Here is a 17034-nt window from a genome sequence, read left to right on the forward strand (position 1 = left end):
TTTGAAGGATGAATGAGTCCACCAGAAGGAGCTGGTGGTATTCAATCCCTGGAGTGCAGGAAGAGGAGGGGCTGGGAGCAAAGCATTTTGGGACAATTCCAAGAAGCTTGAAGACAGAGAAAACCTTAGGGAAGGGAGGGGGAGCGGGGGAGGGGGAGCAGAGAGGAGAAGAGTGAATAGTGGTTAGGAGTAGGGGCAATATGGGGTACATAGGATCAGACTCCAGGTAAGGAACTGCTAGAGATTTATAAGCAGTTCACTCATTGGTCACAGTTTCCTTCAAATAACAGAAGAGCAGAAAATTCAAGAGGCGGGGAGACTTACGAAAGTCTAAATCCCTAGCCAAGACGCTGGTGCTGTAGTCCCAGGGAGGAAGGACAAGGGTGCCTGGTCACATCCAAGGCTGAGGCAATGAGTACAGAGAACCCAGCATATTTAAGAATGCAGAACAAGCAATATGTGCTTGGGAACTGATGGAGAGCTGCAGGAAAAAAGGACAATTATTTGTGAAACTGATTGAGGATCATGGAATCCATGGAGACCAGAGGACCACAAGAGAAAGAGGATCAGAAAGGGTATCTGAAACACACTTAGGTGTGTGATAGTCATTCAAGCAGATGTCTGCCTGGTGTTGGAGAATGGAAATCGATATAGGATGGACCTTGCATCCCCACTCACAGACAGAAACACAGATTTGGTTTCATTCAAGAGATTACAGAGCCAAGGTAATTCCAACACTGGGAGGACATACTCATTCAACAGAGGCAATTACAGCAGGAAAGCTAATGTGGTAGCTGAAAAAATGTTCGGATGCCAGATTAGACCAGGAGTTTTCTGATTTTTTTTTTTTTTTTGGTGTTGGGGAAGGGTGTTGAAATTTTATTTGTTGAGGTCATCTAAATCTTAGCCGTCTCCTCCCAAGTATGTATTTAATCCCTGGTAGCTGGTATAAACTTATTCCCCATTGGCATAAATCTTTATGTCTGCCAGTAGGTGAGAAGAATGTGTTTTGTCACATGGATCACAAGGGGGGAAAGCAAAAAGAAGGCAGTTGTGAAATAAGTTGTACTACTTCTTCTTTTACTTTTTTTTGATCCTGGGGGATTGAACCCAGAGGCACTTTACCACTGAGCTACATCCCCAGCCCTTTTAATTTTTTGTTTTGAGACAGGATCTCATTAAGTTGCTTAGGTTCTAAGTTCTGAGGCTGTCCTCAGACTTGTGATCCTCCTGCCTCAGCCTTCCAAGTTGCTGGGATCACAGGTGTGTGCCACTGTGCGGGGCAGTAAGTTGTACTTCTGCTTCTGTCCTCAAAGTACCTGGTTAGACCTATTAGGAGGGCAATGTGATATGGTTGGGTGGGGTCTGCACTGAACAAAATTAAGGGCAGCAATTCCCATTTTAGACCTCATAGAAATAAAGAATAGTATAAAAAACCTTATCAGATAGCAGCAATATGCCTTAAGGAGGGGACATCTTTTTCTAATTTGGGCCAAGATGCTGTCTGGGCTTCTAGAAGCTCTCCCTCCTGGCTAAAGATGGTAGGCTGGTGTGAAACCTAAGACCAGTAACATATATTCATCCCACCCAGAAATTAGAAGGCTGAAAGGAAACACAATCCATTCTCCAGTTGCTGAAACCAGACTCTAAACAGCAACCTAGAATTCAGTCTTTAGCCAGCACAAATGCAATGCAAAAAATAACGAGGCTCAAAATCTCATTGCAGTCAAATGCAATGTTCCTTTACCAAAAGAGAATGTGTAGCATCGTTAGTTTCTGCTTATATCTTGTGGAAGTGCAGAAGGAAGCCAGACAATACCTTCACTTATCCAGTTCTTTGCTAGAATTCATATGTCAGTTCCTTAAGCGGAAGATGTTCTCTTACATGAATGTGTATCATCATGAACAAATCATATTATAACATCGCTAATATTAATTCCAAAGAAAAAAATGCTACTTACATTCATCACACCTAAACTTGCTTACTTTTTTTGTGTATTTATTACCTGGCATCTCCTTGGAAATTGTAAGCTCCTGAGAAAGTAGGAGCTCTGTCTTATTTATTGGCAAATTCTTGCCTGGAACAATGCAAGGCATATAGTAGGTGCTCAATAAATACTTTTTTGATTGACTAAGCAAAAATTTCAACCTTTTATTTTTTTTTAATATTTATATTTTGGTTTTAGGTGGTCACAATATCTCCATTTTACATTTATGTGGTGCTGAGGATCGAACCCAAAGCCTTCTGCATGCTAGGTGAGTGCTCTACCACTGAGCCACAACCCCAGCCCCAACCTTTTAAACTAAGATTTACTTAGAAAGGCCTTCAACAACTTAGCAAGACCCTGTATTAAAACAAAAAATCAAAAGGACTGGAGATGTAGCTTAGTGGTAAAGTGCCCCTGGATTCAATCCCCAGTACCAAAAAACTTCCTGAGCTGGGGCATGGTGGTACATGCATGTAGTCCCAGCTATATAGGAAAATGAGGGAGGAGGATCACTTGAGCCTACCAGCTCAAGANAAAAAAAAAAAAAAAAAAAAAAAAAAAAATACTCTAGATTTAAAAGAAAATGAAGTCCATGTAGAGGTATATGCCTGGAATCTCAGCAACTTGGGAGACTGAAGAGGAGGATTGCAAATTCAAGACCAGCTTGGGCAACTTTGTGAGATCCTATTTTTTTTTTAAATTTTGTAATAATTATTATTTTTTAACTGTAGTTGGATACAATACCTTATTTATTTTTTATGTGGTGCTGAGGATGGAACCCAGTGCCTCCCACGTGCATTCTACCACTGATCCACAACCCCAGCCTGTGAGATCCTATCTTAAAAAAAAAAAAAAAAAAAGAAAAGGACCTGGCATTTGGCCCAGTCATAGTGTGCCCTGGCTTCAATCCCCAGTACTGCTAAATAAATGAAAATAATAAATAAATAATTAAAAAATCAGGAAGGGGGGCTGGGGATGTGGCTCAAGCGGTAGTGCGCTCGCCTGGCATGCTTGCGGCCCGGGTTCGATCCTCAGCACCACATACAAAGATGTTGTGTCCGCCGAAAACTAAAAAATAAATATTAAAATTCTCTCTCTCTCTCTCTCTTAAAAAAAAAAAATCAGGAAGGAATGGGGCCAATTGAAGACTATTATATTTTGATGAGCTTAGGTACTATTTATTGAGTGATTATTAGGTATTCTGATGGTTTAAACTTATGGACCCATGGAACCTCACATAGGTTAAGATATTTCCCCAGATGAAGCTCATTCAAATGTGGGGAGCCTATTTGTAGAATCTGTGTTGTTCCCCACCATATAGTCTCTTCAATTGCCATCATTAGGTTGATCATTACTATCCTTACACTACCTGAAACAGACTAAGGTAGCTTTCTTGTCCTTCTTTCAAAAATGATGTGTCCATACATATAACTCATCCACCAATCATTTTCAAAATTACTCCATTTTGCTTGCAGAAAAATTCCTGACAGATAAGCAGATGTCCTGCCCCTGAGCAGTTTTCTTTCGATACTATGTGGTGTTTATAAGGTCCACATTCTTGGTCAGTCTAAATATGGTTCTATTTTTGCATTCTAAAGCCTAAGACTATTTCAGGGCACCATTCTGAAAGTGTTCTAATGATATAAGGTTCAGTGAAGGCAAAGGCTTTATTTTGTTAATACAATAAACAAAGAGTAGTTGGCATACAGTGCACCCTCAAAAAATACTGAATTAATTAATCCACATCATGGGAATCCTAGGATAATTTGTGACCTTATTTCTGCAAAGAAAAAAGAAAAAAAAAGTGTGTGTATGTGTGTGTATATATATATATCTGCTTTTTATCTCAGTGCAGTGAATTACAATGAAATGATAGAATAACTGTGTTTTCTTTTGTCTTCTTCGATGATATCCATAGTTAAAACATTAAAAGTTTCAATCTCACAAATATTTGGAAAAATACAAAGCCAACAGATTCCTCTGAGTCCTTATCTACCCATACTGTCCAGGGAAAAGGATGGCCTCTGGAAAGCTGATTCTTTATGGCTGAGCAGTTGGCCTCCTGAGGTTCTTCACCTGGATTGCAGAAGGGCAGGCAGGGAAAAGAAGGGATCACTGTGTTCAGGGCGCCCCCTTCTGTTCAAAGGGTAGAAAAGCCGCGTGGAGAGCCCAGTTAGGGCTTTCCCTTGAAAAGGAAGATTGGAGAATCACAGACTTTTGTTCCTGGAAAAGACCCTAGAGAAGACAAGTTCAAACTTATAGGGAAACTGAGACCCAACCAGGTCAAATGCCTTGTTCATGGTCACAAAGCCAGTTTAATCCTGAAAGAAGCTGGATTGCCTGACCTGTGCCTCCCATTAACAAGGGGAAGCAATTCACAGCTCCAGTCTCTTCTGCCTTTGTGAAAATTAACATTGATCAACCATAAATTGATTGTGCTCATTTCTTATTATTTATATCTTCAGCTTCTTATAATGTGAATCAGTCATATATCCAATATATTTTTTAAAATCATTTTTGGATCTCAAAGTCTTCCCAGGCATGGATTTCCTTAAGAACTAAAGACACTACTTCTGTTTGGCCTAGCCATTCCTTCATTATTTTCCTCATATTTAAGTGTGAGTGTTTTTTGTTTTGTTTTGAATGCTGTGAATCAAATCCAGGGTCTAATGCACTAAGCTACACCTCCCAGCCCTTTGAAGATTCTGAACCTACCAAACAAAGCTCACACACTTCAGAGTAAAAAATGCATCTCCTTATTTTAAAAAGTACAGACACATCTACCATTATGAGATGTCATGCTACTGATAATCATTGAATTAAAATTAAAAATCTAAAACTCTTAAATTGATCAGGGTGGTGCACTCCTGTAATCCCAGCAATTTGGGAGGCTGAGGAAGGAGGATCTCAAATTTAAGGCCAGCCTGGGCAACTTAAAGAGAACCTGTCTCAAACACTAAAAATGGCTGGGGATGTTGCTCAGTTATAGAAAGCCCCTGGGTTCAATCCCCAGAACTGGGGTGGAGGATCTAAAACATTTTATTGATACATTATAAAGATGCTGAAAATGTTAGCTATTATAAATATATAATTATAGCCCAAACTGGGGCTGGGTAGGGGGGAGTATTTTTGTCAGTCTGCACATCCTTGTATAAGATGAATATATCTTTCCAATTGGAGAAAAACTAAAATTAATAAGATTTCCCAGATAACTCTGGGGACACCAGGGGGAATAAGAGCCCTAGGCTGGGCTGATGGCAATAAGCAATTAATCTGCCAAGCTGGGAGGGATCACTCTGCTCTTGCAAGGAGTCCAGATGCTCCTGGGTCTAGTGTGCTGAATGTGACCTTGGTATGAAGGGCATTCCCTCCAATCTTCTTGTTACTCAACCAAAACAAACATTTGCTATAATTCTTACAGTTTGTTTGTGCAACTATATATAGTTGCAGCTAGGTTCAGAGATGGGGCTTTTAGACAATGATTGGATAATGGAGGTCTGACTTCATTAGTGGAAAAATCCATTTGGGGGATTAATCCATTGACAGATGAATGGACTACTGGTAGGTGGGGTCTAGTGGAAGAAGCAGGCCACTGGGGACATGTCCTGGAAGGGTTTGTTCTCCCCAGTCCCTTCCTCTTGCTCTGTTTCTAGCCAACTGTGAGCCCAAATAAATCTTTCTTCCTTTAGATTGTTCATGTTAGGTGCTTTGGTCACAGGAAAAGCTGACTAGCTCATGGATATAAATCTGGTATTTAGAAGATGTGCTGAATATGTGCAATTCTTTGCTAAATTCATAGCCCACCCACTCTCGCAAAAAAAAAAAAAAAGATCAAATTCCATTTATGTGACGTTCTATAACAATAATCACTAATGATCCACCTTTAAATCAGTGAAGATGAGGACTGACTGGGAAGGGATATGAGGAAACCATCTAGAGGGATGTTCTATATCTAGAGAAGGGTTTGGGTTCATGGGTGTCCACATTTGTCAAGATTCACTAAATAATAGCCAGGCACAGTAGTGCATGCCTGTAATCCCAGTGGATCAGGCGGCTGAGGCAGGAAGATCACAAATTCAAAGCCAGCTTCAACAATTTAGCAAGGCTCTAAACAACTTAGCAATACCCTGTCTCTAAGATGTGTAAAAAGGGCTGGGGATGTGGCTCAGTGGTTAAACTTCCCTGGGTTCAATCCCTGGTACTAAAAACAAAAACCAAAAAACTTCCTGAGCTGGGGCATGGTGGTACATGCATGTAGTCCCAGCTATATAGGAAAATGAGGGAGGAGGATCACTTGAGCCTACCAGCTCAAGACCAGTCTGGACATTATAGCAAGATCCTATTTCAAAAAGAGAAAAAGAAAAACAATCCTATTTAAATGCCTATTGTTGGGGCTGGGGATGTGGCTCAAGCGGTAGCGTGCTCGCCTGGCATGCGTGCAGCCCGGGTTCGATCCTCAGCACCACATATAAACAAAGATGTTGTGTCTGCCGAAAACTAAAAAATAAATATTAAAAAATTCTAAAAAAAAAAAATGCCTATTGTCAACTGGAAAATATGAAGGGAATACTGATATGGGAACTCAGCTTTGTGACCGGTGGAGTAAACTGGTTTAGGCAGGAATCACTAATTGAGGCATGACTTAAAGCATCGCTCCAGAAAGGTACCATAGGAAAACCAGTAACTATATGAGGCAGAAATTGGGCACCACCAAATATGACATCTTAAGAAGAATAAAACTTCATTTATGTAAATAGGACTAGCAAGGCAAAATCTGAACCTAATCATGTGGAAACTTTACATAAATCCCCCAAAAGAAATGTTCAACTACCAAAAAGGACCCTTTTCTCAAACATGACATAAAAGATAAAATCAAAACAAAATGGAAAAATTCTACAAGACCAGAGACATGACAACTAGACCTAATCCTAGGCTGGAACCTGTAAGAAAGGAGGAAATGTTATAAAACACATGATCAGATCAATTGTCAAACTGGAATGTGGATGATAAGGTATGTAAAAATATTATGTCAGTGTACCAACATTCAACTAATTGAACCTGATTACCCTACTGTGCTCAGTAAGAGAAAGTCCTTTTTTTTTTTTCATTTGTTTGTGGTGCTGGCATTGGACCCAGGGCTTCATGCTTGCCAAGCAAGTACTCTATCCAGTATATTTATTCTGAAGAAACACATATTTGGCATATAAAAAAGGGCCCATGATGCATGCAACTTACTTTCAAATGACAATATATATATGTGTGTGTAACAGAGCAAAAGTGAAGGAGCGAGAAAGTTTCCCTACTTGGGCAAATAAAAAATCTTGGGGCAAAAAGTTTAACGGGTGAAATGAGGAAGGTGAGTTCTGGTGTTCTGTGTTCTACTTTTGCAACTTTCCATTGAGTTTGAAATTATTTCCAAATAAAAGGCCTAAAGTTTATGAAAATATATTTGTTTCCAAATTTAAAAACCATGCATAGAAATAAAAATGAAAAAAAAATCAATGTAGAAATAACCTATTCCATGGCCTGTTTCTTTAAGCAGAAGTAAACCATACTATCAGTAACAAAAGTACAATACTTTGTGAGAAACTAACTGGAAAGATGAGACTGGAATGTGGTTGGAAAAGGTAGACGTGACAGTAATGAAGCCTACCTAACAGGTACTGAGTTCTCACTTGTGCCAGGTACTCTAACTGCTTCCCAAGTATTATCATAATTTTACCGTTTTCTAGTATGTTCATTTATGCTTTTGTATTTTTTTATTTTTGTAACCTGGGTTGATGACTTTGCATATTTTTACATTTAAAATTCTTTCTATCAATAATAAAAATCATTTAATACAATGGATTTGTTGATTCAAATTCCAGTTTATATAGAATAGGTTAAATTTATTACACACATCACTGAAAAGGTTTCTTGAATTGTTCATTGGGGTATTTTAAAATGCTAGAAGTGGAACATTTCATTATGGCTGTGTGTTCATTAAGGATTGAAAGCTAGCCCACTGGGTAGATCAAACGAATCCATAGAATTGTTTCTACAAGAGTAAGATGTTCCATTTATCAGAGGCCAGGAAAATTCTTCAGCTAGAACCCCCAAAGTTTTGCTTATTAGGGTCATCCAAAGCTCACAGTTTTTTTTTTTTTTTTTTTTTTTAAGAGAGAGGGAGGGAGGGAAGGAGGGAGGGAGAGAGAGAGAGAGAGAATTTTTTAATATTTATTTTTTCGGCGGACACAACATCTTTGTTTGTATGTGGTGCTGAGGATCGAACCCGGGCCACACGCATGCCAGGCGAGCACGCTACCGCTTGAGCCACATCCCCAGCCCAAAGCTCACAGTTCTTAACAGGTACAGATGAAGGGAGATAGCATTGTTTTATTAACCTCTAAGCAAGTGATGCTGTAGAGGAAGTATTTTCCTTTTATTGTCTCTTCTTTTGGTCTTTTCCTAAAATGAAAGCAAATATTTCTACAAGTAACAACCAAATTCTCAGTTCTTAGTTCTCCACCACCAGACTGTTTTCAATATCTGTCTCTAGAATTTATTGGATTTTATTAGAGTCACCTCAATTTCCTTTTGCTACAGAATCCTCTGCGGTTTCTACTAATGGGTTGGCATCTTTGCCAAAGTATTAATACCCTGTTATAATGACATATTTGTCAGCAGTAACAATTAGGGGCAAGGACAAAAATAACATAACTAATATTTGTATAGAATTCTTCGATCAGCTTCTCATTTGGCTGAACTAAGTCATGTAAAAGAAAATCGGAAGCATTTACCCAAATACAACCAGAAGTGATAGCCAGCACATAAGTGATGGGTCAATAAATATTCCAAAACAATTCTTTTGTCTAGCATCTTTTGCAGCACATGATTTAAAGTTTTGTTGGGTTTGTATAGTAGACACAAAATATATGAGCCATGCTTGACATGGTAGGGGATAGCTTTCAAACAGCCTACTGGGCCTGGAATGGTGGGTAGTTCACTGATAGAATATGTGTTAGCATGCACAAGGACCTGAGTTCAATCCCTACAGCACCAAAAGACAAACTAGAAAAAGAAATGTATCCCGTTAAATTCCTGCACTCAAAACTACGGGCATAAAACAATGGAAACCAATGTCTCCAACTCTGCACTTCAACAGGCACACTGCTGAGAGAGGGTTAAGTCATCTGCGAACTCACTAAATGGTGTACACATATTAAACGAAATAATGACATAAATCCATTCCTCAGGGGCAGATTCCCTCCTTTCTCCAAGACTGACTCTGTGTAGTACTCATATCTTGGCATGAATAATCATTAAGCTGGGAGGGATACAAACAGATGTCAGGGAGCCAAAAATAAGAAAATATGCCTATAATTGTGGTGTAAAGGTGTAATTAATTTAACCAGCATGAGGGCACTGAATAACTAGTTGAATGTAAAGTGTGTAGTTACATCTACAAATTAACATCAGCACAATTATGTGTGCCAAGCCCTGTAGCATCAGAATTTCCAAGAACATTAATATCAATCATATACTTTTAAAATTTTAAACCTATTAAACTAATTTTACTTTACCTCAAAATTGAATACTGACTATTCAATTGTGAGTGAGGTATATTTTGTAAATCAAACAGAAATATATCTTCTTTTTTTATGGATGAACCTTGTCATAATGGTACCTAATTTTTTTTTTTTTTTTTGTAGGATGTTTTAATAAAAGGTATCTTGCTGGTATTCTAGACAAAGAATACAAATTCAACAACTCAAAGTTATTTGTGCACCTGGGGCCTTGTTGATGCTAACAAATTAGTTGTTAATCATATTTTTGTCACTGTGACAAAATACCTGAGAAAATCATTTAAAGAAGAAAAGATTTATTTGGTTCATGGTTTCAGAATTTTCAGTACAAGGTCACTTGACCCCATCTTTTTGGGCCTTTTGTGAGGCAGAACATCATGATGGGGAGCCCATGGTGGAGCAGAGTTACTCACTTCATAACAGCTAGAAAGCAAGGAGAGAAAGCAAGGGATCAGGAACAAGATATACCCTTCCAGGGCATGCCTCCAAGGACCTATTTCCTTAAAGTAGGCCCTGCCTCCTACAGTTTCCAGCAACTCCCAATAGTTCCTTCAATTATAAACCCATCAGTGGATTAGTTCACTGATGAGGTAAGAGTCCTTATGATCCAATCACTCCCCAAAGCCCCAAATCTAAACATTGCTACATCCAGGACTAAGCTTTCAACACGTAAGTCTTTGAGGGACATTTCAAATACAAATGATGGCAGTTACCTAAATAAGGATTAGCTCTAGAATTAGAATGGTCAGAAAAATATATTTTTGTGATTTAAAGTAGTTATGAAATGAATAGGTTCTACTGGCTGAGATAGAGTAACTGGTACCAGACTATTATTTCCATTGTAAATAACCATAATCCAAGAGAAACCATAAAGCAACTATTTTTGTACTTTGGACCACAGGTGGCACAAAACTGATCCTCAGGAGATAGGAAACTCACAAGGTGTGTCTTATATTTTCGCTGGCTAACTGGAACAATTTACTGGTTATGATATAGAATGGTGAGGCCAGAATATATTGGTCCTGCTGATGAGGAGACAGACAACTTTGGGAACAGTAAAACAGATGGAATTTATAAGATAAATCTCAGAAAGGAAGCAATTGTACAGAGGGGCCAGAGCTCCTTCTTGGCTAATGGGGCTTTACTTGTACTATGCAATGATTATCAGAAAACAGCTGTTATGGAGTTAAATGAAGAATGGAAATACTGGAGGTTGGGCAGCGATGGCAACTGTAGAGATTTTAGCTCACCTCAAACTCACAGACATCATTAACACCTTGATCATTCAGCTGAGAAACCAGAGAGGCCATAGGAATATGGACTATATCTTATAGTAGGTCTTGTAGATACACTCTAATAAAAAGAGTCAAAAATATCTGCATGGGTCCAAGAACTGGAGTTTGAGTCCTGCCAAAGTAGAGGAGTTGGTAAACACCTGCAGCTTTCAAAATCTACCCTAATAAACATAAAGCCTACACAAATGCAAAATAATCATCCAGAAATTAAACTTCCTGAAGAAATTTACAAACCTGAAGACAGTTAGACAGAGACCCATGAACTATGGGATAATACCAGATGGTCCAACATATGCAATAATTGGAGATCCAAAAGAAGAAGAAATTGAGAAAGAGACTGAAAAATTATTTATAGGTATGAGAGCCAAAGTTCCCAAATATAATGAAAAACATTGGTTTACAGATTGGAGAATTTCAATAACCTCAAACTGGATAAATATTAACAACAACAAATAATTTAGACATATCAACATCAAATTGCTGGAAGACAAAGAAAAACTTGAAGAGCAGCCAGAGACAAAGTACAGGGAACAGCAGTATACAGCTAACTTCCAGTGAGAAAATGGAGGCTAAAATTAAAAGGGAACACATCTTCTAAAGCGCTAAAGGAACATCTGTCATTTAAACTCAATATCCAACAAAAATAATCTTCATAAATGAAGGCAAAATAAAGATTCCCAGACAAATCAATGTAGAATTTATTGCCATCAAACGCACATTACAAACTGCCAAAAAAAAAAAAAAAGGCAAAAATATGTTCTTATAGCAACAGGAAATTAATGCCAGATGGAAATGCAGATCTACAGAAAGGAACAAAAAACCCTAGAAATGGTAAAGGCAAAATATTTATTTTTCTTCTCTTAATTTCCTTGTAGTATAGCTGACTCTTAAAAGCTAATGCTGTTGCTAGGTGTGATGGCACACCCCTGTAATCCCATCTGCTCAGAAAGCATAGGCAAGAGTTTCACAAGTTCAAAGCCAGCCTCAGCAACTTAGTGAGACCCTGCCTCAAAATAAAAAATAAAAGGGCTGGGGATGTGGCTCAGTGGTTAAGTGCCCTGGATTCAATTCCTGATACTAAAAAATAATTTTTTTAATATAAAATTATTTAATGATCCAAGAATTTCAAGAAACCAGAAATTATTAATTCTTCATAAGTCACAGTAGTAAAGTTTCACTTTTATTTTTATAACTGAAAACCATGATCTTGACCAACTTTGAGCAGGCAAGTAACTTACCTATAATCACAAATAATTGGGACCAGATATCCCAAGTCCAAACTTTTGGATCAGAACACAGGTGGGATAGATACTCAATACAATTTCTTGGGCAATCTTTGGCACCCAAAGTTTGTGAACCTTTAAGATCAGGGAGACTGAAGTATATAAATAGAGTATAAGCTAGAGAGGTCAAGTAGTAACAGAAAGGGCAGTTTCCCAATGGAGGAAGGGGACACAGTAGACCACAAAATCTTCTCTTGGTTAAAGATGAAAGCTTAGAAAGGAAGCAAGATGCTATGGATTGAATTATGATCACCCAAAAGTCCTACTTAGAAGCTTAACTTCCTATGCTACAAAATTTGAAAATGGAGCCTATGAAGACAATTAGATTTTGATTAGGTCATGAGAATGGGCCTTCACGATGGGATGGATTAGTGCCCTTATAAAAGACACCAGAGAGTGAAGAACCTTTCTCTGTACCATAAGAGGATATAGCAAGAAGATGGCCAACTGCATGCCAGGAAGAGGGCCCTCACCAGAACCCAACCATACTTAAACTCTTATTTCAGACTTCCAGCCTCCAGAGCTGTGAGAAGATAAATTTCTATCACTTAAGCCACCCAACCTATGGTATTTTGTTATGGCAGACTAAGTTATAGGGCTGAGCAGTGTAAATAGCAGCCAAGAGAATAGCCAAGAGGATGCCAAGAGAACAGCTTTCTCCTCCATACCTCAATGTGTTACCTGCTGACTGCTGTGTCACTGGATTGAGCTCCCCTTCACCTAGATAGGGGCCTAAGGTAACTTCTGGACAGCTCCAGCTGAGTGAGAAGTTTGGGTTCAGACAAGTGAAATTTCTGTTCATAGAGAAATACAATGAGGCAATTGTAGGTTATGTACTTATGGTACCATTTCAGGGTAGAGGTGTCCAGAGTGCAGCAAGAAAGACCTCAGAAGGGTGAGCTCTAGCAGTGGAAAGGGAAGGGAGCCTCAGATTAGCAAGAGAGCACACCGAATCTACTCCTTACTGGGTGAACAAAAATCTTCCACTTGAATCAAGATTACCTAAGAAAACCCAGCTGGGGGAAAAGGCCTGAAAAATAGTATATGCAGGCATGCATGCACACACACGCATCTATGTACCTATTGTCAACTGTACACACACACACACACACACACACACACACACAAATTCCAGACCTTCCCTGGGAGAATGTGGAAAAGCATGTCTTTGCTTTCAAGTTGAATCCTAATTCAGTTATGTTTGGCAGCTGCTTTATGCACTACCTTTTCAGCACAAGGGGCTTAAGTTGTTCAGTGGATCAGATTTTAAGTTTTAACAGAAGCCATCATCATCACCCAGTAAGATCAGTGGCTATGGTTCTCCATCACTTCCCTGTACAGGTTTGGTTTTTTTGTTTTTGTTTTTTTGGTACTGGGGATTGAACTCAGGGGCACTTGACCACTGAGCCACATCCCCAGCCCTATTTTGTATTTTATTTAGAGACAGGTCTCACTGAGTTGCTTAGAACCTTGCTTTTACTGAGGCTGGCTTTGAACTCGAGATCCTGCTGCCTTAGCTTCCCAAGCTGCTGGGATTACAGATGTACACCACAGTGCCTGGCATGTTCAGATCCTTTTAAGGATTCTACAGGCTCCACTTTTCCCACATGAGATCCACAGCCACATCCCTCAACACAACGAAAACCTGTTATGCTGAACACAGCTCTATTCACTCTGCTGCACTCTCGCCCATGGTTCAAAATGAGGCAGTTTAAGAGTGGTGCCTTGGGGAATGTTAAGCAAAAAGTTTGGATCTTTCTTTTGATTCTAACCCTCGTGTTTGTATTTCAAGACCGTTAGCTCTGGTCTCTATCCAACTCCTGTCATTTTTCTACCATCTAGATCCAAGTCTGGCCAGTATCTAGATTACAAGTAAATACAGAATTCTTAAACTTGAGGCATTTTAAGAAAAAGACACATGAATATAAAACATACGAAATCCTAGTCTGAATTTTAGGAATTTGAAGATTCATTAATCCAGCTATGTATATTAAAGGATCTGAGGCCCTGGTTGAATTAAATTTTTGCTACCTATTTTGGTCTGAGGACAAGCAAGGAAGCATTCCATAACTGATGATGCCTAGGCTCTACTCAGACACGCTGATTTGTTTTTTGTAAGGGGAGGGTACAGGAGTTTGAACTCAGGAGTACTTGGCCACTGAGTCACACTCCCAGTCCCATTTTGTATTTTATTTACAGGGTTTCACTGAATTGCTTAGCATCTCTCCATTGCAGAGGCTGGCCTTGAACTCGAGTTCCTCCTGCCTTAGCCTCCGAGGCTGCTGGTATTACAGATATGTGCCACTGTGCCTGGCCAGACATGCTGATTTATAAGTTTATGTTTTACAAGATTCCAGTTGATATATATGCATGTTTGAGAAGCTCCAGATTAAATTACCTACTCAGATAAACTGTTCAGCTATAGCAACAACTAACCAATAGTTAAACTTCAGATTTCTAAAACGGGATCTTTCCTCATTACTGCATCATAAGAATAAAAACAAATTTGTTATGAATAATGGATGTCAGGGCTCTGCTCCAAATTCATAATTGCTTAGGGTGATGTTCAGGCAATGCATGCATTCATATATTCATATATATATGTGTGTGTGTGTGTGTGTGTGAGAATAAATATATATATATCTCTCCAGTGATTGAACCCAGGGGCACTTAACCACTGAGCCACATCGCCAGCCCTTTTTTGTATTTTATTAGAGACAGAGTCTCCCTGAGTTGCTTAGGGCCTCACTAAGTTTCTGAGGCTGGGTTTGAACTCGTGATCCTCCGATCTCAGCCTCCCAAGTCGCTGGGATTACAGGTGTGTGCTACCACACTTGGCAAGGCACTGCTTTTATAAAAGGCCCCAAGCATAGCTGGGTATAACAGCACACACCTCATCCCAGTTACTAGGGAGGATGAGGGAGAAGGATCGCAAGTTTGAGGCTACCCTGGGCAATTTAGCAAGACTCTGTCTCAAAATAAAATAAAAAGGGGGCTGGGGATGTGGCTCAAGCGGTAGCGTGCTTGCCTGGCATGCACGCGGCGCTGGGTTCGATCCTTAGCACCACATACAAATAAAAATGTTATGTCCACTGAAAACTAAAAAATAAATATTAAAAAATTCTCTCCCTCTCTCTCTAAAAAAATAAAAAGGGATGGGGGTACAGCCAGGGGTAAAGTGCTTGCCCATAATGCATAAGGTCCTGGATTCAATCCCCAGTACTGCAAAAATAAATAAATGAAAGCTTCCAGGTATAGCCAGGGTCAGAATAATCTCAGTAAGTCCCTTCAAGATAGAGTGATCTGGAAAAGCTTCATGAAAAGAAAAGGATTTCATCTTGAAGGATGGACAGAATTTAGAAGAGAAAAAGCATGTAAGGTAAATGAGATTGGGGGTAGGTGGAGTGGATGTATTATGAGAAAAAGAAGTGTTTTATACAGGAGGGACTCTAGATTTCAGGATGGAAAGCCCTGATTATTATGGCAAAACACCTGTATGCTACAAATCGATATCTAGACAATATCCTTGCCCATAAGCATGGAAAATCAGCCTGATGCAAGATCATTTGTAAATGAAAACCTTTTTCACTGTGGTTACAGTCTTGTTGGTAGTTCAGACCATGAGATTAGATCATAGCCTACTCTTCTCACTAACGTGTTATGCTCCAACTCTTCTTGCCTACCTCTTCTTCCAGGCAGCTCAGACAGTGGCTCATCTGGAAGTCTCACCCAGTCTCTCATCTCCAGGCCCATAAGATCTTGGTCGTTCATACTTTTCCGGTACAGCAACATCACTAGATACTTCAAGAAAGGTGTGTTCTTGCATGTTACTTTGAACCCCCAGCTAACTTGTTGGGAATGAAGAGTCATGGGTGGGACAGAGGATGTCCAAGAATGGGCCCAGTAAGACCGGGCACTTGTGAGCTAAGATGGAACGGAATTCACAACAAACAATGCAGCCTCAGAAAAAAAATGGGAATGGATTCATTCTCCAAGAGGTAAGAAGGAATTTGAAGAAATTCTCACCTTTCCTTGGCTCTAGGACCACATGGTCATTTCCTAGAGAAGGACGAAGTGTCAAAAAGCATATTTTAAGAAGACAAGAAGTGAGTGGGTGCCCAGACGTTAAAGCAATCTCATGAATGATGAGGATTCCTCTTTTGCTCCCAAATTGGGGCATAGGCCTGTTCTCAACCAAGATTCTGAAAAGATCCAGAGAATAAGGCCAGCAGCGCGCTCTGCCCTAAGGTATGGCCTAAGAGTGGGGCTCCTGTCCTCCAGAAGAGTTTGTAATTTCGCAGACCCCATTAAGATGAAAAAAGTATTAGGGCACCTGCGGAGACTATTTTTGGTTTGAGGGCCTGGGCTCCAAATTCAGATCCATCCCGTACTGGGTTTGAGACCTTGGGGAGACCGCTCCCCCTCTTCCCGGCCTTAAATGACGTCTAAAGATATATGTGCTAGACAAAACTACGCCTGCCTGGCACTCACGGAATACGGGCGCAGGTTTCCAACCCCACAGCTGCAGCAAGGATAAACCAAGAAGAAGTTTGGTACAGAAACCGCCAGCCAGGACCACAAGCAAAAATCGAGCTCCTCTGATACGTCACTACCGCTCGTCGCATGGCCGCTGACGCCGGACGCGGAAGTCACTGCAAGGGTCAGTGGAAAGTGTAGTCTTTGAGGCAGAGGCGTTCAGGGAGAGTTACGGCAAGGGGAGAAGCCTCGTTTAGGAGCTTTTGCACGACCTGTGATCATGCCTTTAAGAAAAACGTGGGGTGCGACAGTGGTCTTCCTCCAGAAGACCGCCGCACGTTGCTTGGAGACGGACCAGTTGGAGGCCACTGGGATGAGAGTTGCCGGCGGTCAGCGCGCTTCTGGTTGCGCTGAGCATCCTGGGAGG

General features: G+C 40.0%; 1 long non-coding RNA gene across 1 annotated transcript; it reads right to left on the reverse strand.

Moving 5' to 3' along the window:
• Positions 1–9829: 9829 nt before the first annotated feature.
• LOC125619056 lies at positions 9830–16935 on the reverse strand. The gene is made up of 2 exons (XR_007350536.1): positions 15815–16935; positions 9830–9976 (listed from the first exon to the last, which is right to left on the reverse strand). It is a non-coding gene; the product is annotated as an uncharacterized LOC125619056 (long non-coding RNA).
• Positions 16936–17034: the final 99 nt, after the last annotated feature.

The sequence above is a fragment of the Marmota marmota genome, unplaced genomic scaffold (assembly GCF_001458135.2).
Source record: "Marmota marmota marmota unplaced genomic scaffold, marMar, whole genome shotgun sequence".
NCBI classification, from domain to species: domain Eukaryota; kingdom Metazoa; phylum Chordata; class Mammalia; order Rodentia; family Sciuridae; genus Marmota; species Marmota marmota.